This window comes from Polypterus senegalus, chromosome 13, assembly GCF_016835505.1.
Source record: "Polypterus senegalus isolate Bchr_013 chromosome 13, ASM1683550v1, whole genome shotgun sequence".
NCBI classification, from domain to species: Eukaryota; Metazoa; Chordata; class Cladistia; order Polypteriformes; family Polypteridae; genus Polypterus; species Polypterus senegalus.
Window position 1 is genome coordinate 62,089,563 of NC_053166.1, and position 27,903 is coordinate 62,117,465.

General features: G+C 37.1%; 1 long non-coding RNA gene across 1 annotated transcript; it reads right to left on the minus strand.

The window, feature by feature from the left end:
• Positions 1–548: 548 nt before the first annotated feature.
• On the minus strand, positions 549–27,903 carry LOC120542811. The gene is made up of 4 exons (XR_005636239.1): positions 25,488–27,903; positions 24,077–24,160; positions 8,436–8,475; positions 549–1,082 (listed from the first exon to the last, which is right to left on the minus strand). It is a non-coding gene; the product is annotated as an uncharacterized LOC120542811 (long non-coding RNA).

Sequence of the window (27,903 nt, forward strand, 5' to 3'; positions counted from 1 at the left end):
AATTATTTTTGCATATTCATCCTAGAATTAGATTAACAACAACAACAACATTTATTTATATAACACATTTTCATACAAACAGTAGCTCAAAGTGCTTTACATATTAAAGAATAGAAAAATGAAAGACACAATTATAAAACAAAATAAATCAACATTAATTAACATCGAATAAGAGTAAGGTTCAATGGCCAGGGGGGACAGAAAAAACAAAAAAACTCCAGACGGCTGGAGAAAAAATAAAATCTGTAGGGATTCCAGACCATGAGACCATCCAGTCCCCTCTGGGCATTCTACCTAACATAAATGAAACAGTCCTCTTTGGATTTAGGGTTCTCACGGAAGGGCTTGATGATGATGATGGTCACGTAGACTTCTGCCTTTTAATCCATCCATCATTGTTGGAGCATCACGAAGCTTTGAGTAGGTGGTGGTGGCGCAGGCCACCACCACAAACAAACCGGAAAAAGAAACAGAAAAGAGAGTTGGGGTCAGTACCGATTTTAGAGCCACCATGAATAGTTATTTTGAGGAGATTGAACATATAGAGTATCAGGATTAAGTTAAATTAAGATTAAAATGAAGTTATAAAAAGGCCATAAGTGGGTTTAGTAAATGAATGGATAGACAGGTTTTCGTTCCTGCTGAATCAGAGCAATTCAAGATAATGAAATTGTGAAAGCTGCACTTTTACAACTTTAGAATGCTATTTACTACTTTCTACCAAAATGGAGTCACAATTTGTTAGAATGTAAAAACAAACAGGTCAACATCTGTTTTCAGTTTATTACAGATCCTAAACTATTTTTTTAAAATAAATTGAACAATGTAAAAGAAGCATAAAAAAAAGTAAAGTTTCTGGCTATTTAAAATATCTCTGAAATTGTCCTCTTCAGATGTGTGACCACTTGTAACTTGATGTGCCCTGCCTGTCTCACAAGCTGCACAATTCAGAATTACCATTTATTAACATGGTGAAGATTTAGCCCTTGGTCACTCAGAATTGTCACTTGCATCGCCACGCTCCAGCTGCTCTGTCACCTTCATTCACAGCTCTTGAATTTTAATGTGGTCTATCAAGCGAGCTAGGAGAAGGATGGTAAAAAAAAAAATGTTATATTTTTCTTAAGAAGTGCTGAATACTGATAATCTTTATTCTCCAAGGCCAGCTGCCTTTCGTCTCCTTGGTGTCAGAGTGCATTATTTTTTCCAGTAAGATGACAGCCTAATAACACATTTTGAGGGATGAAAATGTGAATATAAGTAATAGGAAACACAATTTCCATGTTCTTTAATCAGAATATCAAAAATTAAGACTTGGAGATGGACAGCAAAGAGTTGCTCTTTGCAAAGGCTACATTGTGCCATTTTCATCCACCCCACTTGGATGGAAATTTTGATTCCAGAGTTTTATTTTAATAGATTTCATTTTATTTTAATTTAGTTTTTCTAAAAAGACATTATTTGCAAAATGTGATTTATTCAAAGGAGCTAAAAATACACCCTTACCAACGGCCGAGATGGGTGTTTTGATGAAAAAAAAAAATATATATATACTAAAAATGTCAGGAATCAAAGAGTGTTACAAAATATTATAAAAATCTGTACTTAGAGAAATGCATTTTCTACAAAGAAGCTTAAACTGTAACAGAAAATGAAGATTTTTTGTTAATCCTCAATCAAGTCCCATTCTAAATTATATTCTTTTACATAAATTGGCTAGACAGAAAAACTGGTATTCTAGTTCTATCACCCATTAATTTTCCAGATCTACTAAATCCATCTGAGGGTTGCAGGGGGCCAAAGTCTGTTTTGACTAATATAGAGGCTAAGGTAGGAACCAGCTTTAGATAGAGTAGCAGTAAAATAGAACTATAATATAAAAAATTCAAGAGGGCAACAAGAGAGTATTTCAAAAAAGAAAGTTAACAAGTGAGTTCACTTACACAGAGATATCTGACACATTATGTGTGTTTATGTTTCAGGCCATCGGCTGGTGTGTTTGAACAACTGCTGTGCACTGTATGTCACTTTCAGAATGACTCAACACCTTGTCTACCAACAGAAGAAGAACCAATTTTAATCCAATTCTGTATGACAAGGGACCAATGTTAGCTGTAATGCATAGCTAACTAATATTGATGTCATCTGAATACAGAATAACACCAGACCATGCACTATGAACACCACTAATAACATGTTATTGTATTTTGTACACACCACACAACCCAGATCTTGTATTCAGTGATTTCCCTCTTCATCTTCTCTTTTACTGACTACATATGCCTCTGCACCATATTTCAGCACTGGCCTTATTATTGTTAAATTGATCTTTACCTCTATTTTGCTTGATGTCCTTTTATCACACACATCAGTTTCTTCCATGCTGCCTTTTTTCTGTCACCTCACCACTTGACAAACCCCAAGTGTTTAAACATCTTTACAATCTTAAGTTCTAAGCCTACTTCACCAGTATTTAACAGTGTCCGACCTCTCCTCCTGCTACCAACCAAGACCTCTGATTTTCCAGCATTTAATTGCAATCTTCCAACTTCCATGGCTCCTTGCTACTCAATTACCCTTTTCAACAATTCTCTTTTTGATTCAGTTAAGAACTTCCAGAATTCACCACTCCTAATACACTCACTAAGCACAGCCACCAGGACAAACATAAAAAGGCAAAGTGCTCAGCTTACTTGTGCATTGAAAATTTCTGTGTCTCCACATGCAGCTCTCATGGTTGCTGCTGATTCCTAAAACATAATTTATATTGGTCTTACCCGCGTTTCCAAAACTTTTCCCTTCCTTAGATATCAAACCACTGTTTTCCTTGGGACTTAATTGTGGGCCTTTCAAAAATCTATACATTCATAATGCTGTGAATTAATGTTATAGACAGCAAAAAGGGTGAAAGACCCCCAAAAAACAAGCCAGGATCTCTATGGGGCTGCCTGGTAATGGGCCTCATGCCAGGAAACCTAATGCAAAACTTAACTGGCAGGCTTGGGCATGTGCAGGCCAAAAATGGGGCTTGGCATTTAAAGTCCAAAGATATATTTTAAGTGTTCTAGACAGACAAAAACACCCAAATGCCCTTCAATGCAGAAGAAAATAAATGTATTTGAATAACTTAAAATGGAAAAAAGCAGAAATGATGCAAAAAGGTATGCCTATAAAGGTATCCCAAGGCAAACAAGTCCATTCTATTATTCACTGATCAGTAATCCCAAAAATAAAAAGCAAAAATATCCACAAAAACAATACTCACAAAGAACAGCAATAATATAATTGCCTGTTTTGGCCCCCTTTGGTTTACAATTTGGCTCTGATGTTTCTCTCTTTTTAGCTTTTGTTTTTTTATCCTTGTTTTGCCCTTCGACTTAGTGATTTCTCCTAATTTCCACTCTTTAATTACTTGGACTGACTGTCCTTTTTACAGTCAGTAAACCACAAATTCCACCTCAACCATATAAATATAAAGACAGCGGGTGGCCAGCCTCTTGAAGTTCCACCCACAGAAAGCAAGAAACTTAATCAAATAAATTAAATACACAATACCTACATACTAATTATTAAATCAACAAAATATTAACAATTACAAAAAAACACAAGAAAAATAATATTTCAATAACTGTAGTTAACTTAAATTGCAAAAAAAACAGAAAAAACAAAATGGAAAACAAACCTTGGCTGTAACATAACATGTAACAAAACTTTTCATTTCAGTTTAAATCAGATCTTTCTAAACTGAATGTCGTGAGACCTCAGGGAGTGGCTATGTGGCTTGAGACGTGCCACAAAGATAATGCTGTAATTTGTTTTAAATTTTCAATTTCATTTTCAACTTTCAATATACAACAAACAGATCTAAAGTAGGGCTGTCAAATTACTTAAAAATTAAAATTTGAATGCTGAACATAGTTTAAATATTCTGGATGCTATATCTTTGTTTGTGAGAAATGTACTTTTTTAAATATTTTTTTACCATTAAAAGTTTTAATTTTTTTGATGTACATCTCTAGGGCCTGACATGCTTATGACTTGGACACAGCTGCTTAGAATGAAAACGGCAGCCTTCGAAAAACGTGATTCTCTATATGTTCAGAGTGATGTGATCAAAGTGAATGTTGAATGGGGCACAGTTGCATTTAAAAAATTTCAGACAATATTTCTTGCCATTACTCAAACATATTAAAAGCAATAATGCAAAAACAAACAAAAAACGAGAGTGGTCTCTCCTAGACTTTTTCGTATTTCTGTTACTCAGCTATGGGGATCGATATTTGAGGAGTAAAAAGCTAAACAATTATTATATTTTTATATTATGTAAATTAAAGGACCATCAACAACAAATGAAATCAAATTAATAATATATTGAACATCCATGCATCCATTTTCCAAGCCGGGTGAATCATAACACAGGGTTACGGGGGTCTGCTGGAGCCAATCCCAGCCAACACAGGGCACAAGGCAGGAACCAATCCTGGGCAGGGTGCCAACACACCGCAGGACACACACAAACACCAACGCCAATATAGAATCACCAATCCACCTAACCTGCATGACTTTGGATTGTGAGAGGAAACCAGAGCGCCCGGCGGAAGCCCACGCAGACACGGGGAGAACATGCAAACTCCACGCAGGGAGGACCCAGGAAACGAACCCAGGTCTCCTAACTGCGAGGCAGCAGCGCTACCACTGCGCCACCGTGCCACCCAATATATTGAACAATTATTATAAAATTAAAGTTGAATAAATCAGACTCTGCAGTTACATGAATAAACAGTAAAGTGCTACTTCTGGTTAACAGAAATAGCCCAAAAGCTGATAGAAATCTAACCTAAAACTTGTATGCAAAATTTGGTTGATCTAAGTGAAAGTGTACTCAAGTTATTGTGTTTACATACACACACACACACACACATACTGTAATTCCAAAAATGGTATTTTCAGACACATGGAGGTCTAAAACATCAAGATTCATCAAAATCTCGACATTGAATATTTGGACAGTTGCAATAGTTTCCCAATAGTTTGTATATGAGAAAGTAATAGAACATTAAAAACATATACCTACATTGATACTTATTTACACCTGGACAAAGCTAACAGTACCGTGAGGATTATGCTCGTTTGTTTTTTTAAATTTCTGCAGCGCCTTCTATAATGGGTAAACTCATAGATCTGCAGATGATGAGCCTATGGTGTTCCGGATAATGGACTATCTGTCAGAGAGATTGCAGTTTGTGGGAGTCAAGGACTGTGTTTCTGATAAGGATGGGAATAACACTGGCTGTCCTGTCTCCTTTTATCTTCACTCTGATTTTTTTTTATGGGGTGTATTGATAAAGGGGATGAAATGGAGTATAGGAGTCAGGAGGAAAAGTTTGTTCTTGGTGCAAAGAGAATTGCCTTCATCTTAACATCAGTAAAACCAAGCAGCTGGTTATTAACTTTTACCACTCCAAGGAGCCTATATGTCTGGCCACTATTCAAGGAGTGGATATAGAGGTGGTCCACTCCTATAAGCACTAGGGGGTCCACATTAATGACAGGGTGGACTGGTCTTGGAACACAGAGCAACTACATAAGAAAGGTATATAAGAGCAGGCTCTTCCTCTTCCATTAATGTGGAAAGTGACATCCTTCACATCTTCTACAACTCTGTGATGGCCACTGCAATTTTCTACACTCTTGGTTGTGGGGCTGTTAATATCACTTCAAGAGAGGTCCTCCAAATCAACCAAATAATAAAAAAATTTGCAAGCTCAGTTACAAGATGCACTATGGATAGCCTGGAGGTAGTAGCGAAGGAGAGCACTAAAACAAAAATGAGTGCCATTATGAACAATGCTGCACATTCTCTCTCTGACACACTGTTACTAAGGACTTTCAGCAAATGAATTATTTAGCAGGCGTGCATCAGGTAATACTACTGGGAATCCTGAATAATGCCTCACTGTTACTGTGTCAGCCAAGTCAAAACTTTTTGTTTGTTTTGAATTATCTTGCTTTTTAGTCATTCCGGTGTGTTCAGACCAAAGTGTGTGTATATTTATTTATTTATCTACCTATTTATGCATTTATTTATTTAAAGAGCTTTTGTAAAAGAATTAATTTCCCCCTGGGGACAAATAGATTTCTCATTATATGTACTTCTCAACACCCGATAATAGTAATAATTCTTTACATTTATATAGTGCTTTTCTCACTACGCAAAGTGTGTCAGTATGCTCACCATACATTAGCTGTTAGGTGGTGAAGTAGTGAAAAAGAGAGACAGAATGACTAGACCATGGCGGGCAATTTAGCCCGGACATTGAGGCACACCCCGCTGTTTACAAAATATTACAGAGATCTTTTATGACCACAGTAAGTCAGGACCTTTACATCGCATTTGAAAGACAGTGCCATATTTATAACACAGTGTCCCCATCACTGCACTGGGACATTGGGATCCACATTCAGACCACATGGTACACGTCCCCTGCTGGTCTCACCAACACCTCTTCCAGCAGCAACCCAAGTTTTTCCTGGATGGTCTTCCATTCAAGTACTAGTTGGGCCCAAACATGCTTAGCTTCAGGTGGATGACTTCATCAAGTGCAGGGGGTATTATAGTTAATAATTAACACAGATAACTAATTTTAGTTTCTCTTTTTCATCCATATACAGCACAGCAAAATGTAATACTGGTGAGCCTAATATGTATTTTTCATTACACATTTGTTTAAGGCTTTGTGTGTCAAGTCAGCAGTCATCTACGATGCAGACTGCATGGTAATTGTGTCTTAGCTGAGGTAGCTAAAGTGAGCATTTGTAACACTGACAAAGTTCTGAAAATGTGACATTAAAGCCAATATAATAACAAAAGAAAATGTTCATTAGAAATAAAGAACTTTATAAAAACATTAAAATCCAAAATGTTTACAAATACTTAAAGAAATGCAATTTAACTTGTCTCACATTTAACCTAACATCAAAGACATTTGGTAAACCTACCAGCCATGTGTCACTCACTAACTGTATAAAATCTTTAATTAAAAAATCAGTTTGTATGTGTAAATACAGCCTTTTTTTTCTCTGTTGATCTTCTAAAATCTAGCTACATATAATATGTTCTGTACATACACAGGCCTGATACTGCTACATAATGAGCATTACATGTAGTATCCAATTACCTTTAGTAAAGTCATACTATTTATTATATGTGCTCAATAATATTCTTAATCTATCATTCATTAATCTCTAACACTTTCATGAAATGTTCCATTAACTTTACTCCATGGAAGTTTGCACAATCCACTATTGTTTAAAACAAAGGAACCAGTTGCTCTTTATCCAGTCACCTAGGATTTTTCCCCATCCCATATCATGTCTGACTATTTCAGCAGCCAGTCCTCCCCTTCTTTGTACAATACTGTCAGCATTTTAATCTGTACCGCTGAGTGTCCATGTGCAATTTCCTACTTTAATTATATCTAATGCCTTCTAAATTTTCAGTCTTTGTGTTTCCATCACTGGTCTGCCTGCCTAACTATTTAAAGTGGGCTTGTAAAATGCCTAGTATTAAAATAAAAAAGTAAAAAACAGAAAGCTAAGTGTATTAGACCATTGGCTTAGTTTTATTTGTGTTCTTACATGTTGGGTGTGCCAGTTTCGAGGACAGAGATTACAAAGCAGTCCTTCAAAGTTGCCAATTAGGATGAAAAATGACCTACCCCGTTCCCACATATCTTTGAACCTATTCCAGCCAGCAGTCTTTCTAAATCCCTGTCCTTTAACCATCAATTCCTGTTTATTGTATTAAATCTGACAATCTGCTTCCAGCCGCACTTCTGGTTTAGATCCCCCGGGTTCTACGAATTCCCTTAGAAAATTGTCTCTGTACCTCGAGGCAGCTGTAAACATACAATGTCCTGTGATCTGAAGCCAGAACCTTTAGATTCTGTAAGGGGGAGGTATCCCTGAATTAACAACAGCGATGACACTGAGGTCACTGTTGGAAGAGTGCTAAACCACAGCAATAAACTTGTATTTCAGATGCCAAACTGAAAGAGGTTAGAATTAAAATCAAAATAAACCATTTGTCACTCATGAAAGTACTTTACACTGGCATAATAACAACATATCACTTCCATTTTGATTCTACATGCTCAATTTCCTAGAGTCATAACCTGTCTTATGAAGTTTTCTTTGTAACATACAACAAGACTGTGCCATGAATGATTGGGATTCTGATCCTAAATGCTGACATTCTTCATTTTACAAAAGCAGTCTCTGCGACTCTAATAACATACTGCGGCTCTTTCTGTTTTCTGAATCTGCCAATGAAATTGGATTTACCATGTACACCTGCTGTTATACTGTGAGGCTTTTCATTGTTAAATTTTGTTACCTTCACATTTTAAGACTCTAATGTGCATTTCACAGCTTACCTTCAGAATAGAATAGATTTGTTTTTCTTCTTCTTTGATGCTAAAAAGAAAGGAATAATTTTATTTTGTCACGATTTTATTTTGTCACCGACACATATTGTGCATGGACGGCATTTTTGACCAGTAGGATGTTTCATCTTATAAATCAATGGATTGGACATCTCATCCAACCACCAATTTTGTGGACTAAGTGTTGCAATTAATGGTTACAGGGAGCCAGAGAGTAACTTGTCATTGTTGGGTACAAGAATATTAGTTGTAGCCAACTCTTCACCAAGTACAGGCTCAGAGCATTCTAACATGTTTAAAGGTTCAAGGATCAGTGTTTTTATTTAGTCATGTTTACACAACAAAACATGAAATGTCTTTTTCAATTGCATCCCGTACCAAATAGAAGTGAAATTAAACAATCCAGGTTAAGACAGGTTAAAACCTACACAGAAATTCAAAAATGTTTACATCATTTGAAGACTAAATTTTTTATTAAATTGTTCTCAGCAGTTTGATATTACATTTTATCTGAAATGATTACATGATTCATAAGAAAAACTCTACACTTCTGGATATTTTAACATTATCTCTAAATAATTAAATAATGTAAAGTTTTTAACCAGATTGTTTAATGGAAACTTGGAAAGTGACAGGAAGCCTAAGAAGTGGGGAAGAAGTGTACTGGTGCCTATTTTTAAGAATAAGGGGGACGTGCAGAGCTGTAGTAACTACAGGGGCATAAAATTGATGAGCCACAGCATGAAGTTATGGGAAAGTGTAGTGGAAGTTAGGTTAAGAAGGGAGGTGATGATTAGTGTGCAGCAGTATGGTTTCATGCCAGGAAAGAGCACAACAAATGCAATGTTTGCTATGAGGGTGTTGATGGAGAAGTATAGAGAAGGAGTTGCATTGCATCTTTGTGGACCTGGAGAAAGCATATGACAGGGTGCCTAGAGAGGAGCTATGGTATCGTATGAGGAAGTTGGGAGTGGCAGAGAAGTATGTAAGAGTTGTACAGGATATGTACGAGTGAAGTGTGACAGTGGAGAGGTCTGTGGTAGAAGTGACAGATGCATTCAACATGGAGGTGGGATTACATCAGGGATCAGCTCTGATACTTTTCTTATTTGCAATGGTGATGAACAGGTTGACAGATGAGATTAGACAGGAATCCCTTTGGACTTTGATTTTTGCTGATGACATTGTAATCTGTAGCGAGAGTAGGGAGCAAGTTGAGGAGACCCTGGAGAGGTGGAGATATGCTCTGGAGAGGAGAGGAATGTCAGTAGGAACAAGGTAGGATACATGTGTGTAAATGAGGACATGGTCCATGGAATGGTGAGGATGCAGGGAGTAGAGTTGGAGAAGGTGGATGAGTTTAAATACTTGGGATGAAAAGTACAGAGTAATGGGGATTGTGAAAAAGAGGTGAAAAAGAGAGTGCAGGCAGGGTGGAATGGGTGGAGAGGAGTGTCAGGAATAATTTGTGATAGACGGGTATCAGCAAGAGTGAAAGGGAAGGTCTACAGGACAGTAGTGAGACCAGCTATGTTATATGGGCTGGAGACTGTGGCACTGACCAAAAAACAGGAGACAGAGCTGGAAGTGGCAGAGTTAAAGATGCTAAGATTTGCATTGGGTGTGACGAGGATGGACAGGATTAGAAATGAGTACATTAGAGGGTCAACTCGGGAAGGACGGTTGGGAGACAAAGTCACAGAGGCAAGATTGCATTGGTTTGGACATGGGCAAAGGAGAGATGCTGGGTATATTGGGAAAAGGATGTTAAAGATAGAGCTGCCATTCAAGAGGAAAAGAGGAAGGGCTAAGAGGAGGTTTATGAATATGGTGAGAGAGGACATGCAAGTGATGGGGGTGACAGAGCAAGATGTAGATGACAGGAAGATATGGAAGAAGATGATTTGTTGTGGCAACGCCTACCGAGAGCAGCCAAAAGCAGAAGAAATTCAGCATGTAATGGACATCTGTCATTAATTGAGATGATTTCCAGATTATTTTTTTTATTTTATTGCCCTGTGACACACGCTTACCAGATTTTCTACATCAGCCCCAATAACTTTAACTGCATATTAGGCAATATCCTGGAGCTTTTGTAAATTTTGGCTTGTCAGACTATTAAACTAGGCAATGAAAATGAATGTGATGACAGACTGGATACATGGCGATAAATAGACAACATGAGGTCCTTGTCCACTTTAAATACTTTAGGTTTATGGAGGTGAAATAGACACTGATTTTATTTAGAGTACATTGTTTTGGTATAAATATTGCAATTGAGATTGTTATCTAGGGTAGTTCACAAGTATTTATTTTCAGTCACTAGTTCTACCTCCTTTCCTAGAACAATGATGGATGACCATGCCGTTTTCTGCCTGTTAAAGTCAAATATCATTCCTTTGGTCTTTTTGACATTCAGAGGAAAGCTGTGGTCACATTACACAAATTTTTGGTGTGGAGTACGTCAAGGAGTAAAGCTGATCACAGTTGCCAATCTTGTCACTGCACTAGGTCAAAATATACAACTGAAAATTACATCCTGTGTCACATTTACTGACTGGGCGTTCCTGTCCATATTTCTGACATCAAATCAGCAGTAGTCTTTACCCGTAATTTCTTTTGTCTATCCTGTTGTGGCATGTAAAATATGAGACATCAGAGAGATACACATCTCTTCTTTATGTGTGAACCAAAGCCCCTGTGCTACCTGTGGAGCAGTACTTGAGCTGTGTGAAGGGTTAATACCTGTGATGCATTCAGCCACAGTCTCTGTACTTTTATTTCTTTTTTTCATTTTGTTTTAACACATAAAAAACAAAGTATCAGACAGACATGCTTCTCTCCTATTTGTGAGGTTCAAAAGATGTGTTCCTTATTTCTCATTGCGACATTCTATGCATTGTACTGCTGGATGAATGCTCATTAGTTCTCAACTCTCGCATGCAAACAAACTGACCCTTCATACAAAGTGAAAATCAAACATGTTTGATTTTATCATAACCAATCACAGACTAGTTGGTCTCAGTGGTTAGGTGGGTCACTGTAGACGATTGACTAAGATTATGTAAATGAAAGCTAAGACTGAAAATCGCTGGAAAAGTCATCTAATGTGACATGGCCTTAAAATGGTTTCCTATTACACCAGTTTACTAAACAATCCACTTGATTTAAGTAATGGCTGTCATACTCTGCAAATATACATCCTATCAGCATGGTGTCATCAGCATATTTTATAATGTAACAACGGTCATTGTTCTGTCTCAGGTTAGTTGTGTACAGAATAAATACTTATGGAGAGAAAACACAACCTTGACGAGTGTCTGTATTTGAATGAATAAATTACTTTTGTAAAAGTGTCGTGCACTTTGACTCCCTGTGTACAATTTAAAAGAATACTGTTCAATTTTTTAATCTGTATGTGAGATAATTATTCTGTGCAGAGGGCAAGAGGAAATAAGAACGACTGGAAGAAAAAAAAATATAATAAAATATAATAATATTTATAAAAAATATAAATAAAGCAAAGGTCTGACCCAGTGAGACAAGAACAAGAATTCAAAATCAATAAGGAAATCAAACATGAATTAACAAAATTAAAGCGTAAGAAGGATTTTGGAATCTGAGTAGTCCAATAAGGAAGTGAACCTAGAATGACCCTTTCATCCAGATGAGTATAGACAGACAGGATCACGACCTCTGAAGCCACACCCGTATTGGGCAAAGCCTGGCAATTTAGCACAGCTGAACAAAAAAACAGAATGGTGGCAGAAAATGGCCCAAATCAAAAATGAAGCTTAAAACAACATATTGAATTGAAAAACAAACTTGTTCATCGGATTCCTTGGTGTAGAAAACCATCTTCCACACTTCTGTTTGCATGGTAAGAAAACTGGTGGCCATCTTGAAATAACTTTGTCTCTGTCATTTCATCTTTTACAAATATCAGCTATCCATCACAAAGCACACTCAGACATATGCTTTCACTGGACCAATTTTAGGTTAATAATTAATTGAACACTTTCGGAATGTGTGAGGAAAATGTCAGTTTCTGGAGGAAAAACAACTGCATGCATATAAAAGGATATGAAAGCCATAACAAACACCAAACATTAAAGAAATTAACAAACAGTACAAACATGTTATACAAAGGTAACATTTGAATGAAACAGAAGTACGTCATTTCTCCGTCTCACTCCCCAAAAATACCATTAACCCGTTCCCATATGGCTTAAACCTGTTCCAGTCTACTCCTGCTCTCTAGCCACGGGGCATATCAGAGAACAAAAGCAAATTAGGAAGAAAAGCAATTAGTACCGAGAACTGAAGTGCTACTCATAGATGTTGAAACAAACCGCAATGGCTTAAATGTGGCTTACTGTCTGAGCAAATTAAAGGGGGCATATCTTATACAGAGAAGAAAAGTTCTAAATACTATCCAGTTTTTTTTCTACTGTATGCATTTGTAGCTTTTTTCTTTTTCCCTGTCTTTTCATTTCTTCGTATTAACCCTGCATCACCTTCAAATTAAGCAAATAATGAAAGGCAGATAAACTTTTCATTGTCAAAATTAGGTTTTTTAGGTACCTTGGATATGTCCTCTTTAACTTTTCAAGAGACAAAAGCAGAATGATTCCATATTTGATATACAGTATACATTTAGAGTTGTGTAATAATGTGCTAAATAAAACTAACAGATTGAACATATGCCTGCAGCTCTACTATTAATATGCATTATACGAATGACAGATGAAAGTTTACCTAATTGAACATAATTATATTATTGTTTTGGAGGTTGTATGCAGATTCCATTAAATTGTATAGTGCTTCATTGATTATATACATTATCATGAGAGTAGAAAGACAGCTATTAAACCCACATGTTCACCTCAGAATTAAGTCTGCCTATAAATTGAACTATTACTTAGTCAAAATGAAAACATTATAAATTCATTAAACTGGTAAAAAGAAAACTAGAAAAATTTAATTAGGCAACACAACTTTGAGAAATGGCAGTTACTCTGATCTCAGTCTTACCAAATTGTATATCGAATGTATATTTCTAAGCAACAAATTGAAAAAAAGTACAGAAAAGCAGACAAAGAAGAAGAATTTAATAATCCATTCAAATTAATTAACATAAGATAAAAGGACACCATTCAGTTATACAACCTGCAACAGCACATATAGACTGCATAAGTGTAGTATCAGGCAGAAATAGTACTGCATTAGGGTTTGGGTTAAGGTTCAAAAGAAGTGTGATAATTTATGTTAAATTTTCCATTAATCCTTCTGCCTAATTTACTTAAAAGTAAAATCATCTAAACAGAAATACCAGAGATTTGTATGTGAATATTTTCCAAATATACAAAGTAGTAAACCCTGTTGTATCCATTAACTACTTATTTGTTACAAATTAATTTCTGTTTAATTGTATTTTAGTTAGGAATCAGAAACAATGTCAATGCAATTTTTACTTTGTAAATTCTGCAGATTGTTAAAAAACATATAAAGTTATATGAATATATATATTATATATAAATATTTTCTTTACATGTATTTTTAAAGATTTTTGTATATTGCATTTATTTTGTGTATGTTAATTACCATATTTACACGTGTACCATGTGCACATTTTTTCCCCGAAAATTAGCATTAGAAAATCAGGTGCGCATTATACACGAGGAAATATAATTCTGTACTGTTTACTTCTTCTGCTTGGGCTTGCTCGCTCGCTTGTGCTCTCTCTCTCTCACTTGCTCACACTCTCTCTCTTGCTCGCTCTTCTTTTTGAATCAGTTTGGCGTCGTCATTCAGCATGGATAGTAGCAAGCGTTTACACTCCTTCACGGTGGGAGAGAAACTAAAAGTGATTTTGAAAGCAGAGAAGATAGGAAATCGGGCAGCAGGTCGCAAGTACGGTGTTCCAGAGTCATGTGTTCGAGATTGGCGACGGAAGAAGGAAAAACTTTTGTCATGCAACAAAAACAAAAGGGCATTTTGCGGAAAACGTGCCCTAAATGCTTCCTATACAATCACAACTCACCTCATACACGGGGCAAAACGATTTTCGCGATTTTCTTTGTAAAAAGTAGGGTGCGCGTTTTACACGAGGGCACGTGGTACACGAGTAAAAACAGTATTGATGTTTAGTAAACTCAATGGTCCCTGATATACTTGCTTACAAACTCCAACTTTTTTATTGATTTTTATTTGTTTAATAAATCTGTAAAAAATCTTAAAAATATAAAGGCTGCATACTCATGTCTTTTTTAATGTCGGCTCAAGATTCAATTACTGTATGTGTTTAGTGCTGTCCAATGTTACCTTCTAACATGTACTTAAAGCTGTGACATTTCTGCAGTAATTGTTATCACATCTATGGATCTGTTTTTTTTTTTTTCTTTATATTAAAAACATGGCAGGAGGACAGAACACTTGCATTTTGAGTGATTTTTCACAGATATTTAGTGATAAAAGCAGCCACTGCACAAGCATGTTATCCCCATGTTATTTTGATAAGCCTGATAAACGTATAATATAGCAAAAAACCTTGGTGCTGGCATCTCTTTTGTATGTTGAACATACTGTGAAACATATATTGCAGCAGAGAGTGGGGGTTGAGGTACTGCTTATGGTATTGAGTTCAATATTTACATTATGTCTGAAATGTAGCACTGTAATGCAATGCTAGAATAATAGACAAATGCAGGGAAACTGCCTCTCAAGGGTGAATATTCCCCCAGTACACCATGTGGCAGTGCTCTTCTGGCATTCTTCCTGTTCAGACTCCTGTAAGAGTTCATGGGAACTATAGTTCTGGACAGTCCTGCTGGTTTCTTTGGGGTCCACCAGGGTACAATGCTGGATAAGAACTCCCATGTTTCATGGCTGTCCCACATGTCCCAGAAGTGCTTCCTGGGTACATTGCTCCAGCACTGGAAGTACTCTGAGGTTTGATATAAAAATGGCATGGCCACTCTCTCTAAATCAAGCAGTCAGAGTCAGGAAGAGGTAGACAAATCTTGCTTTAGAGAAATGGGGGAGGATACGTAATGTGTTGTGATTACATTGATTTCTAGCTGTAGAAGTGTGCTAATAAAAAGATTTTTGAATCTGGGACTAGTGTATGCCTAGGTGTGTTTGGGATTTGGGCTCTGAGGTGCCCCCTGGTGGCCACAACACACACATATACACACACACACACAACCAATATCATATAAACTCCACACAAAAAGAACTTTAAAAGGCTGGAATCCCTAAACTGAGATCCTCTGTGTTACCATGCTACAAGTTAATTTAATCCTGCACTTACAGTTAGCTGAACTTAAAATCAGGACACCATTCTTAAGCAAATGAACTTGATGATCTCCAACTAGTTTTAAAAATCTATACTTATAAAAGGCAAAGCCCTCACTGACTGACTGACTTACTCACTCACTCACTGACTCATCACTAATTCTCCAACTTCCCATATAGGTAGAAAGCTAAAATTTGAGAGGCTTATTCCTTACAGCTTACTTACAAAAGTTAATCAGGTTTCATTTCGAAATTCTACACGTAACGGTCATAACGGTCGACAACGTCGGCCATGTTGAACTTTCTTATTTATGGCCCCATCTTCACGAAATTTGGTAGGCCGCTTCCCTGCGCTAACAAAAACCGATATACTTACTTATTTCGATGGTATGATGCCACTGTCAGCCGCCATATTGAACTTTCCAGCGTCACCAATTTTCCAACTTCCCGTGTAGGTAGAAGGCTGACCCCATCTTCACGAAATTTGGTGGGCGGCTTCCCTGTGCTAACCAAAACCGATGTACGTACTTATTTCGGTAGTATGACGCCACTGTCGGCCGCCATATTGAATTTTCCAAATGTCACTAATTCTCCAACTTCCTGTGTAGGTAGAAGGCTGAAATTTGGCAGGCTCATTCCTTACAGCTTACTTACAAAGGTTAAGCAGGTTTCACTTTTCAACAGTCTTTGTTACTTATGGGCCCATCTTAAAGAAATTTGGTGCACGGGTTCCCAACGCTAACTGAATCCTACTTATGTACATATATACGTCCATAGCCTGCAGCTCGGCCACCGTGTTAGGTGGCGTTGGGTCCCCCATCCCAACGCCTCCCACGTTGTTGGCTACCTGCCTATATAAGACCGTCCGTAGCTCCAGTCTCTACATTCCCTTCCTTGCTTCGCCACGGGATTCACGTCTCCCTACTGATAACTACAGCCTTTTTGTTTAATCCACGGCTTCTCCGCTGTTTTATTGTTTGTTTATTACAATTATAGTTATTGTATAGGTATTTTAGACTTACTTTACATTTCTCAGGTACCCATTTCCTTTATCATTCCAACCCCCATTACCATGTCTATTGAGGCGATCACTATCGATCAAAGAACTGTCACTTACCGAGTGGTTTCCATGCCCGGAGATGGCACCTACCTTTTCCATTCTCTTTGTTACATATTGCACGGCCATATCAGGCTCACTCTTGATATCCGGAGGAACATTGTGTCTTATGTATTGAATGACTGGGACAGGTTCAAGGTGTGGACTGATGACGGTACAGGAGATAATTATACTACACAGGAGCACTAGAAGAGTGAAATGCTTAAGCCCTTCACCTATGGTTCTGCATGTGAGTTGATGGCTGCCGCTGAATTGTTCGGTTGTCGCTTTCAAGTGTACCGAAATGGCCAAATATTTTACACCTTTCTACAACCGCCAATGCCTCTTAAACATCTTAGATTCACAGGTGACGATTTCAGTAGTGGACACTTTGATGTTTATGAATGTTTAAACTCTCAAAAGCTGGATGTGATTTTATCGATGAAACCGGTTGTGTGCTTACAACGCTTGACAGATGCCGAATGTCACTTCAACACAACAAATCCTGCAAATACGGTCGTAATTGAAACCAACCATGAAACTGAAACCGATTAAAGAGTAAGCTCAGTGCACAGCTTGGTCATGTTACAACCGGAGGGCCGAACTGACAACATGGTATACAAAGAGATCCTTAACAAATAATTATTGGCATATTTTCCCTCAGTTTAAAAAGTTTTAATTTTCTCCTTAATAAAAATTTTAATGCAGTACAGTAATCCCTCGCTATATCACGCTTTGACTTTTGCGGCTTCATTCCATCGCGGATTTTAAATGTAAGCATATCTAAATATATATCACGGATTTTTCGCTGGTTCATGGATTTCTGGACAATGGGTCTTTTAATTTATGGTACATGCTTCCTCAGTTTGTTTGCCCAGTTGATTTCATACAAGGGACGCAAATGGCGGATGGCTTAGAAGCTACCCAATCAGAGCATGTACATGTATTACATATTAACTAAAACTCCTCAATGCTATAAGATATGCTTCCTGCGTGGTGCTCGATTGTTTGCTTGTCTCTGCCTCTCTCTCACTCTCTCTGACATTCTCTGCGCCTGACGGAGGGGCTGTGAGCAGAGGTGCTGTTTGCACAGAAGCTGTTTGCCTAGTGGATACGGACGCACCTCTAAGAAATGCCGCTTTATGGCGGTGCTTCCAAAAGCACACTTATTGATTTTTTGATTGTTTGGTTTAATCTCGCTCTCTCTCTCTGACGTTTTCTGCGCCTGACGGAGGAGATGTGAGCAGAGGGGCTGGTTGCACAGAGGCTGTTTGCTTAGAAGATACTGACGCTCCTCTAAAAAATGCCGCAGCAAACTTAAAAGCACACGTATTAATTTTTTGATTGTTTGCTTTTCTTTGGGAGTGCTCTCTCTCTCTCTCTCTCTCTGAAATTCTCTGCTTCAGAAGAGAAGAAGATCTATTTGCATTATTTTAATTGTGAGAAAGAACGGTCATCTCTGTCTTGTCATGGAGCACAGTTTAAACTTTTGACTAAAGGGTGTTATTAAACAAACGGAAATTATTGCTCAATGAAATAATGGAACAGCGAAAAGAGATTGAATATATTGTTCGGATTTAAACTTTAAGTCGGAGACTTTAGATCGTCTAATTTGTGTTACCAGTGAGAATGAAAAGATTCCAAAAACATTGCCGCAGTATTTAGTCCCATGAGACGGAGACTTTTAACATGAGATTCTTTCAAGTCACGCCATACAACTATTTTCAAACAAGACCATAGTCATCTAACCTCAGTCATGTGAATGCTTTTGTCAGACACAGTTCCTGTGCTCTCAGCTCTTAGTCATGTGAATGTTTTTGGCATTCAGCTCTTATAAATTTTATCAGGACAATAATTTTATACGTTCTAGATGACACATCAACGACAAAGTGAAGAAGAAAGCATGGACAAACATACAAGAAAGTCATTTTATTTATTAGACAGAAAGAAACGATATTCACTCACAGGCAGTTACACGTTGTGTTGTCACGATGTAAGTCCAAACACAGAATTAAAATTCAATGCGATCCTGAAGAAAAGTTAATTCCAAATATTGTTTTTACTAAAGTTTTAAAGTAAAAGTGAAAATGATGCATATGTAACAATTCCCATGAAAATAACAATCTCATTAAATTGTATATCCGGTAAACCAGACCCGGGAATGGGCGAGCAGAGTCCCCTAGTAATTACAATAAATATTGTACCTTACTACTGATAGGTTTCTGAACTCCTAGTTTCTGACTAAATAGAATTTCCTGCCGCATTCCCATTAATGGCTGAGATGTTTGCAAAAGTCAGGTGCCACATATCTGTATGTCAAGTTTTCTGTCCAACTCTTGCATCACCAACATAGCTAGGTCTTCATTTTGAGGAGAGATTAAATCATGGAATGCATGAGAGGTAAGGAAGGGTGATAATATAGCAAGAGGGGAACAAGACACAGATTTTTTACCATTTTTGAGAAGAAGTACATCTGGAGCAGTAGTCCTGATAATAAATATCCAAAAATAAACACTGCACAACGGTACTACTTCTTACTTTTACACAGAAACTGAGCATGACTTTTAAGGAAATACGCCGGCCACACAAATTCATCTCATTCTTATAGGCATGTCTTTAGGACAAAGTAAGATGGAATTGGGTTGGAGGAAGTTATTGAGTAGTGATTTATTAAAAGGCATGTAGCTGCCAGAAAGCTGAAATGTATAAACCAGGAGATAAAATAACTTACAGGGATAGAAGAGTAATGTGATCTGATGTAGGCAAGGGTTGTAGGCTTTAAAAAGTCATCAAAATCCTGATCATCAAAACTCAAAATATAAGTTAATGAAAACTGAAATTAAAAAACAAAACTGAAAATTCAGAAAGTGAAAAAAAAAACTTTTTTAAAATGAAATGTATGTTTATTAAGAGAAAATCACAAAACTAGAATATCTGTGGACCTGCACCACCATTTTAGATAATGATGAAGTGATGATGAAATGAATCGCAACTAACAAAAGGTACTGTAACTGTAAACAACATATTTGCAGCCATATAGCAATGGTGGTGTTCTACAAAATGTCACAAAAAAAACAAAGTTGTGTTCAGGTTACAATACAAATATGTAACAAAACTACACAAATCTTATGTTAAAAAAAATCTGTTTAATGAGAAACTCAGATTCATGACACTTTTTATGTACAACACCTTCAGAAAGCATTCAGATTCCCCCCCCCCCTTTTTTTTTACACATTTTGTTATCCTAAAATAATTTGAGTTTATTGTTTTCCTTCATCAACCAACACTTCATACCCCAGGATGACAAAGTGAAAGCAAGATTTTAGAAATTTATTAAAAATAAAAAAAATGAAATATCACATTGACACAAGTGTTCAGACCCTTTACTCAGTACTTGTTGAAAACTCTTTGGGAGCGATTATAGCTAGAGTCTTCTAGGGTCTGACATGACATGCTTTGCATGCCTGGATTTGGGGATTTTCTACCACCCTTCTCTGCAGATCCTCTCTAGCTCTGTCAGGTTGGATGATGACCATCAGTGGACAGCAATTTTTGATAATTAATTGCTTTCAAATCTGAGTTCTGGATGAGCCATTTAAGAACAACTCCTATGTTGTTTTGGCTTCGGGCTTAGGGTCATTATCCTTTTGTAAGATAAAACTCCAGCCCAATCTGAGGTCTAGAACACTCTGGTGCTGGTTTTCATTAAGGATGTCTCTGTACTTTGCTCTGTTCAGCTTTTCCTCAATCCTGACTAGACTTCCGGTCCCTGGCACTGTAAAACAACCCTATAGCATGATGCCGCCACTCCCATGCTACACCACTGGAGTGGCATTGCACAAGTGATGAGCTGTGCCTGGTGTCCTTCAAATATGACACTTAGAATTGTGGCAAAACAGTTCAATTTTGGTTTCATTGGACCACAGAATCCTGCTTTTCACAGTCTGACAGAAGCCTTTTTTTGCACACTCCAAGTAGGCTTTCATGTGTTGCCTAGCCACTTTGCCATAAAGGCTAGATTAGTGGAGTTTTGCTGTGGTGGCTGTCCTTCTGGAAGTTTCTCCCATCTCCATGCAGGTCTCTGAAGCTCAGCCAGACAGACCATCACATTTTTTGTAGTCTTTCCTAAATTTGTGGGACCATCTATAGACATGAGTTTGCCTTTCCAAATCATGTCTAACCAAATGAACTACCCACAGGTGGTCTCCAAAGTGTAGAAACATCTCAGTGACGATCAATAGAATGGGATGGACCTCTGCCAAATTTCAAGTGTCATACAAAAGGGGCTTAATACTTCTGTCAACGTGATATGTTTTTGTTTGTTTGTTTTTAATAAAATTGCAAAAGTTTCCAAAATCCTGTTTTTGCTTTGTTATTCTGGTTTATTTAGTGTTGTTTGAGGGGAAAAAATGAATTTAAATGATTTTAGTATAAGGCTGCAACATAACAAAATGTGACAAAAGTCAAGGGGTCTGAATACTCTCTGGAGGTACCAACCACCCTATCATGTCCAACTTATAGAAATCAATTCAGGAGTAGCCTAAGCTACACAACTGGTTTCAGTACATTTTTTTCAGTGACTTTAATCTTAATGCCATCCAGAGTCTAGCGTAAATGGTGTTCATAGTAAGTGCAGGTGTCAGACGTGAAGCAATTTCTTGGAGCAGTCCAGTGTGTTGGCCCTACTCTGGTGTACTCACTCTCCTAACCGAGTTACACTTAACAGGCAAGTCAAATGAAAATGTGTCAGTCCTGCCATGTATGAAGACACCTCTCTCTGTATATAAATCATATTGAGCTGGTACCACTGTCATTTATTTTTTAATCCAGAAAAGAAGAGAGGTTAAATAAACATTTATTATGGTCTATTCCTTCATATGTCCCATCTTCCTACGTATAAGGATAAGGTTTCAATAAACTCTAAAATGTGGCACACACCACCATATCTATCCAATACAGTGACTTTTAGGAGAACTGATTTGTGTGGTCTCCTTAGCAGGTCTTAAAAGCTCTTTTCGACCTGCCAAGAAATGAACTTGGAACTGGGATGTAAGGTGAATGAGAGCTCGGGTGGCAGAAGTAGAAGAGGCCAGGTTGTTGACTGAGTGGGTGAGTAAAGAAAAGTTGAAAGTGAATGCTTTAATGGACAAGTGGACAAATCACAGGCAGGGGTACAAACCTGTAAAGGAAAGCCCAGAGAACCAGAAGGGTTTGCTGCTGTTTGATTTCATTTGTAGGTTATATCGTTCATAATTCAAATATATTTATTTATGTGTATAGTATTTTTATAAGTAGGTGGCTCCGTCCCCTGCTCGCTTTGCTTGCTAACTCCCAGGGGCGGGTACTGGGCACCCGCTTTCTCATGGCTGAGCCACTCAATGGGTGTTGGGGTATGTTAGGGAAAGTTTGATTGTATTTAAAGAGTTGGTATATAGAAGAATATGTAGGGTGTGGGAGGAAGACAGTTTGGTCCTAGTTATTATAGACAGAAATTCAGTTACTTGCCTATTTCTCTACAACTGTCTATTTTATATACCGATGAATAGTAAAACACAGTAAAAAGTAAAAGTAAAAAAGTAGATATAAAAAAGCAAATAAAAAATTAAATTACATTAACGCCTCATCAAAAACAATATTATGAATTACTTTATCCTCTAACTTACATTCTATAAACGTTGCTTTTTTGCATTTCTGTTCGCATATTGTTCGGGATATTTTTGTGTTTTTCATTTATTGGATGATTCTCTTTGTTCTTAATTTTTATTATACGCAGCTCTTTTTTGCTCATTTTCTTTTTTTTCAATGTTCATTATCAGCTCTTGCTGCTGTTTTTCTATTGTGATCTAACATTCAATAGCCTTGAATAGATAATTTGCTTTTCTGCCTGGCCATTATAACTGACTGCGTTGAAGGGCGAGTTAGCAGCACTGAGAGTGTCACGGGGTGGGACAGAGAGAGGATGTGAACAGTAGGAGTAATGATTGGGTGAGTGGTATGGAGGGGAGTGGTCAAGGCTTAATAAAAAGATTTTAAATAGAATAGAAAGATATATTGGCCACCTTGGCATTATTCTCATTTTAGTGATGGCCCCAGAACAGTCCCTATTGTGGTAGGAGATAATCTACTGTAATAAAATTTCAGGATTATTTAAATAAAATAAAAAAAATAAAAAAATAGTGAGGAAATTGGAAGATATTGTAAGATAAATTATAATTACATCCTCCAATTGGCAGTTCACCATTGGACCAAGAAGAATTGAATGAAAAGAGAAAGATGATGGCTAATGGACAGAGCAGGTCCTCAGACACCCAGATAACCACTAACTAGTTTAGTAAATGAGATGCAAAATTAGGACTGGAAAAACCGTTAATACTCAGTGCAAAAAGTTACAGATGTACCAGATTTGCAACAATCAAAGGCCAGAGACTTAGGGACATTCCAGTGAGAGGTCAGTGTGAGCTTGGGAGTGATGCCAAGTAAGGAACGGATCCTCTTCTTTAGATGAGTAGGAGGAAGGGGAGAGAAGTGCAAAAGAAATGAGATGTGGGGAGACAATGGAATGTAAATAGAAGTATTACTAAAGAAGATTCCAGATTAATGATTGAAATGAATGGATATAAAAATGGCCTCAAAATACATGTAGAGGAATGGTGCAGGGTCATTCAGTTTAAATCAGTTGATTTTTGTGCAGTGCTCTTCACTGAGTGCCGATTGTAACGAATGTTAATGGCATAGTGGATCATCTGATAGTCCCATAGAAATATGTTTATGTGATATATAGGCGCTCTATAAATTTAAAATTTTTGTGCTGGTGTGTCAGGTGATGTCTTTAAAAATAGTCTCCCAGGATAAGGGGATGGCAGAAGGAAGGTCCTAGTGCCAGACTAAATGCAAAAAATGGGTTTGCAGTGTGCTTTATGAAGTTTGATAATGTTTGTTTTTTTTAATATAAAGTGATTGAAAAAGAGCTGAACACTTTCAAATATTGCTCAGGAACTATCATATAAACATGTAGTCTAAACCAATCTGTAAAGAAATTCTCAAAGTATTTTTTAATTTTACAAATGCTCAGTATATGGATTTGCACACCACATAGCACATATCACTTGTAAGATATAAGACAAGACAAAGTGTTGGAGTACCTTGAAGATAAACCCTGTATAAAAGATGGAAAAACAACAAAATATCATTAAGGTCTTTTCAGACAGGAGTCAAACAACAGACTGACTTAAAATGGCACCTTAAGAAGAAGCCAGATTGGAAGGGTCAAGGCCAGGAAACCATGACTCAGAAGTAATGTCATTGGGACTGCTGGTAGACTGATCTGTATGGGAGAAAGGAGGAGAAGCATTAGGCAACAGCGCCAACCCTACGACACAGGATAGAATTACCATTAGATAAGCCTTCAAATTGTCTCCCAAACACTTGTGTGTGAGCATTAGGCAACAGCGCCAACCCTATGACACAGGGTAGAATTACCATTAGATTAGCCTTCAAATTGTCTCCCAAACACTTGTGTGTGACACAATCGTATAGTCTAAGTCATTCAAAATCATTTGTAACATGCAATCGTAGAATGGCATTACAGCCATAATGTATTCCTTCATTTCCTGACGCACCAAAATCTGGCCAATTCTGGGACTGCTATGAGGAGAGACTGAAGCAACCAGAGAGTAACAGAGGACATGAATAAAGTAAAAACTGTTTAAAAAAAAAAATCACGAAAGTATTTAAAATTATGAAAGGAAAGGGAATTAGTACTATGGATCCCGGCTTTTACTTTAAAATTTGTTAAACAAAGGACACAGGGTCATAGTTGGAAAATGTGTAATGGATAAATTTTATTGACAGCCATGGACACATGGTATAAATTACCAAGTAGTGTGCTAGAGAATAGAAGCTTTAGGAAATTTAAAAACTTAAGTTGATGTTATTTTGAAGAAAGTAGGTGGATAGGATTGGTGAGCTCTGTTGACCTTTTCTTGTCAAAATGTTTCTATTTTAATTTTCTAAGAACGCAGTATTTTATTAGACAATAAAAATAATGCATAACAGTTGAATATTGGTAGAGCTGAGTAGATTATGTATAAAGAGTAAAGTAACACCCAGCAGGGTGTGGGCAGCCAGATGGCCAGGGTCTTCAGAATTGTGATTTTTGTCTAACTTTGACTTTGTGTTAGAATCAAATGTGGACACCCCAGAGTTTATTTTCTCCAGGGATGCTACTGACTGGAGTTTTTGTTTTCCTTTTGTCTGTTGTCAACCAGCCATATCTCAATGACAAAATTGATTATCAAATATTGCTAGGATTATTTCACATACGTCAGTATGCTTAATTTTACCGCGTTTAATGATTCTTTATATTTACATCTGTACATTATATGTTTTGTAAAGTTTATAATTGCACTTTACCCCTGCACAGAGTGAAGACTTCTTTTCAAAAATAAATTGAATTCATATTGAAGAATAGTTGCATTTTTCTGAGTGAACAGCAACAGTTTTTGCAACAGTTGAGCAAAACTCAAGAGTACAGTAACATTTTTTCTTGCATATCAAACTAGCATGCACAATCTCCAATTTTCAGTGCCATATTACACAAGCATATGTTAAAATATTTCATTTTAATTAGTGGAAAACACAACTCTGCTTACCTGATGTACTCCTCATTTCTGTTTGAATGCTCCCATTATCTGAAACCTTGTAAAAAAAAAAAAAAACTGAGAAAAAATCCATTAACCTTTAAACGTTAAAGAAATCACTTGACGTGAATGATTTTTAATTTTGATTTTTACAGCATCTGCTGTAGCAGAGCCAGTTTTCTATTGTTCGCCTATACCCACTGCCCTTTTTTCTTTTAAATAGACTGGACACTCACAAAATAATCTTCAGTGTTCTTCTATAATCTGCAGCAGCGTGCAATGTACTATTATAGGAAAATGTTATTTTCACCAGGTCATCCTGTGTACTGCTTTTGTTTGAATGCAGAAAAGAAAGCTTGCCCTGCTTAACAATCAAAGGGTAATCCATTCAGGTCATTTGCTTTCATTTCATTTGCTTTTCAACTCCCTGCCATTTACTGATGGTAATTTGGATGTTGACAGACTTAGCTTGCTTCTAAAATGAAGTGTTGGCATTTCCTTTTCTGAAATGTAAATGATGTGTCAACAAAATTCTGTCAAAACACAAAATCTTTAAAATATTAACTCCGACAAAGCCATCACGAGTACTGTTTTTCTCTCACCTTGCAGGGTTTGGGCCCTGGGAGTCCATTAGCATGGTGAAGGTGGTGACTTTAAATTTTCTCAGTGTGTATCCTGTGATTACAGATTCTTACTTTGACCAGTTCCTCAATCAGATGAACAGGTTATTATGATGGATGAATTGCTCAATGACTTTTTATGCAACAATAAAATGTAATTATTTTATTAATGACTCCCTGCTGTATAAGTGCTTCATAACCCTCCCATTAATTTTAGGTAGGATCCCGCCCTGGACATGGCAGAGCTCCATCACTAGTAATTGTTCAGCAAACAGCCATAAATGACTTCATATAGAGGTGCCAATTAACCTGAAATCATGTCTTCAGGCTGACACGGCATAGCTCGAAAAAATAACTACAACCGAATTGTACTGTATGCATAAGTACTTTGCTTTTTCCTTTAAACATTTACTATAAATATTTAATGACACATTCATTTGCCATCCAAATGAACAAAATTAGACATTACTCATTTATATAATAAAAAACAGACACATGAGGGATTCACAAGAATCGTTCAAAAAAATTGAAGGTGGCCAGTCTATCGAGCTTTATTTGTTCACTAATGGTAACTTATCCCATGCATTTCAGTCAGATTATATGAATCAAAAGTTACTTATGTTTTGAAGGCATTTCTCTTCCCTTTTCACCAGTGTCCCTGCGCACATGACTACATGGTTTTTCTATTTCTACTGTTTTTAAGAATGTACACTTTTATTTTTTCAGGCAGGGAAGACAGAAAGTTCAAGGTAAGGTGGTAATAGTTACTACTCATGGCAGCAGATAGTGATGACGTGTTGCATGTTAATTAGTACATGCAAGTAAGAATTTCAATATACTCTGCAACTCTTCCTATAATGACCCTATACACCTATAAAACCATTTACATAATTTGAAAGAATTCCACTGGAACTCCTATATTGATGCTTTGGAAAATTTTGAAGACCATGGCTAGGTCCCACCTGGCCCTCTCTGTTCAAGACTAAACAAGTTTTGTTTGTTTCTCCTGCCAAATTAGGACATGACTTTTAGCCCTGAAATAGATCTCTGCACAGGGGGTGCTAGGGATGTTTACAAAGTGTGGCTCCCAGATGAGATCCTTTTAGTGCATTAGAGAATCTGGCCCTAAATTAGCATTCAGTCCATTTTAAAATGATGTCCTATGTGTAAGTGTACTGTTCATTACATACAACAAGATAACACAGTGGCACAGAGGGCCATCTATGCTGTCCTACAGGTCAAGGTTCACATCTGATAGAGCTTGAGAGGATCTGCAGAGAATGGCAAAAAAACCAAATCCAGGTGAAGGATCACATTACCTGGAAAATAAGAATATTGTATTAATTTTAAAACTGTAAATGATTCTTGGAGTTTGCTTCTTGGGAGAAATAGCAAAAGTACAAATATATTAAAGGATGTAGGAAGCTCTGAAGCCTCCTCAGGCCTCACTACCCAAAGGTGTCCTCAATCAGCTAATGAGGTGGATCTCCAAGCTACCCTCAGTTACACTTCTGTCCTGAACACCACAAAAACCCCTTGCTGACTGTAACCTCACCTTTCAGTGGCCATTGCAATGGGAAATATATGGGAGAGGTCAGTTTTATCTCATGTCAGGTGTTATTTTTGGGACAGCGCATTCATAGTGTCTGGGGACAACCTAAATGTAGATTAGTATAGAAGGACTTTGTTATAAATAAGTGCAGCACCAGGAGTACTGTGTGATTGAAGAATTAAGGCAAATGTTAAAGGTAAGGTCTTTAAGACAGCTGTAAAGACCAGCAATGATGTATGAAGTTGAGATATGGGCA